Here is a 2,194-nt window from a genome sequence, read left to right as displayed (position 1 = left end):
AGATTAACCTTAAATTCAAGCTGCTGCTGTTGTTTAGTCACTAAGTCCTGTCTGACTCTCTACAATTCCATATACTGAAGCCCATCAGGCTCCTCTCTCCATGGGATTCTCCAGGCAAGAATACTGGAGTGGGTTGCCATTTCCTTCTCCAGGGGATCTTCCTGATCCAGGGATCAAACCAAAATATTTTCAAGGGAAGATAAGAATGCTGTAGAATAAAATATAGAATAAGATCTATTTATGACTGACAGGTAGTAAATACATTAAGAACACATGCCTAAATAGAGCTTCGGAAATGCACAGAGATGGTAGCAGTGGATAGGGAAGAGAGTGCTGTGTGAGTGGAGGAAAGACAGTGAAAGAGGCCAAAGAAAAAATAAAAATTGCCTTTTAATCTTATTATGTATAACTGTACACTAAATTTTTTTTTAGATTGGCATGTACTGTATTGTTTTAGAATGGAAAAGAAAAGGGAAAAGAGAAATTGTGATAAAATTCATGTTTGTGTTAGAGTAATTAAACAGGTGTCCTCTGACAATTATTACAGTTTTTTAGAAAGTATTTGTTAGCATCAATAAATTGAGTAATGTGCATAAACATTGAGCCAATAGTGGTATTTTCAAAAATTATATAATAGCCATATAAATTTAAGTATTCAAAATTGTTTATGAGAGAATGCTCAATGAAGAGTTGTTTCTAATAGATAAAATTGAGAAACAGCTTAAACACTTTATCAATAAGGATTGAAATCTTAAATAACATGATTTATTTATTAAGAGAATACAGTACAAAATTAAAAATTTGAAGCATATCTCTGTGTATTGGACCTAAAATTCCATTTAGCTTTTGTAAATGAATAATAATATTAACATAATAATAGGAACTATTAGTATATACACTGTTGGTATATATATGTACAAAATTATAATATACATGAGTCTATTAACATATATGTTGTATATAAATATACATAATCTTTTTATATTTGAAAAGTAAGACTAAGGGCTCTAAATTTTTGCTCTCATTGGTAAATGCTTTCAAATGATGATTTAATACTTTTAATATCAGAAAAATAAGAACTTATCAACTCAAAACCACCTAAAGCTTTTAGATGTCTGCAAAAATTACTGATATAAACACAACTTGGTGCAATTAAATAAGTTGTTGTCTTTGAAAAAAGAAATTAAAATTAATCTAATGAATGTAAAACCTTATCAATTTAATATCACTTGTTAAAATATGAATATCCAAGAGCTAAAACATTGCCTGTTTGCACGCATCACACCACTCATTCAAGGTAACTTTCAAGCCTAAGAAGACCAGCAAATTATTCTCACTAAAATTAGTTGATCTCTCTGCGGACTTCCCTGGTGGCTCAGATGGTAAAGCATCTGCCTGTAATGTGGGAGACCCAGATTTGATCCCCGGGTCGGGAAGATCCCCTGGAGAAGGAAATGGCAACCCACTCCAGTACTCTTGCCTGGAAAATTCCACGGACGGAGGAGCCTGGTAGCCTCACTTTCTGTAGACATATGCATCACAATGCCCATTTCCAAAAATCAATGTTGTTTTCTCATTCAGTAACATAAAAATCCTTCTCAGTGACAAGGTTTTTCAGCCTTCCCTCCTGTGGGTCAAAGTTAAGGATTTCCTCTTGCACAGAACTCTGAATGTGGAAATGGATGAACTGTATTAATATCAACCAACCCATCATCTGTTTGATTTGTACACTCAAACAATTAGAGCTTATAACCTCTTGTAAAAAACTTTATTTCCAAAAGATACCATGATGTTGAAATTGAAATTCACAGAGATAATATTAAAAAGGAATTAACTATGTTTTTAGAGGATTTTATCTTATATTCAGGCTTTGGTCATGACCCATGAACAGTATGAAAGGCAAAATGATAGGATACTGAAAGAGAAACTCCCCAGGTCAGTAAGTGCCCAGTATGCTACTGGAGATCAGTGGAGCCTGGCGTGCTGCGATTCATGGGGTCGCAAAGAGTCAGACATGACTGAGCGACTGATCTGATCTGATCTGATCTGATAGTCTCAAATCACTTGTAATTTGTAGGTTAAAGAAAATCATGAAAAATTTTAGTTTAGTAATGTACATTCTAAATATGAGAAAACAAAGTAATTTATAAACTCTAATATATTTGAAGTTAGGAAATATATGTTAAGCATCTAA

Source organism: Bos indicus x Bos taurus, chromosome 4 (genome assembly GCF_003369695.1).
Source record: "Bos indicus x Bos taurus breed Angus x Brahman F1 hybrid chromosome 4, Bos_hybrid_MaternalHap_v2.0, whole genome shotgun sequence".
Classification (NCBI taxonomy): domain Eukaryota; kingdom Metazoa; phylum Chordata; class Mammalia; order Artiodactyla; family Bovidae; genus Bos; species Bos indicus x Bos taurus.
This window is presented reverse-complemented; position numbering follows the sequence as displayed.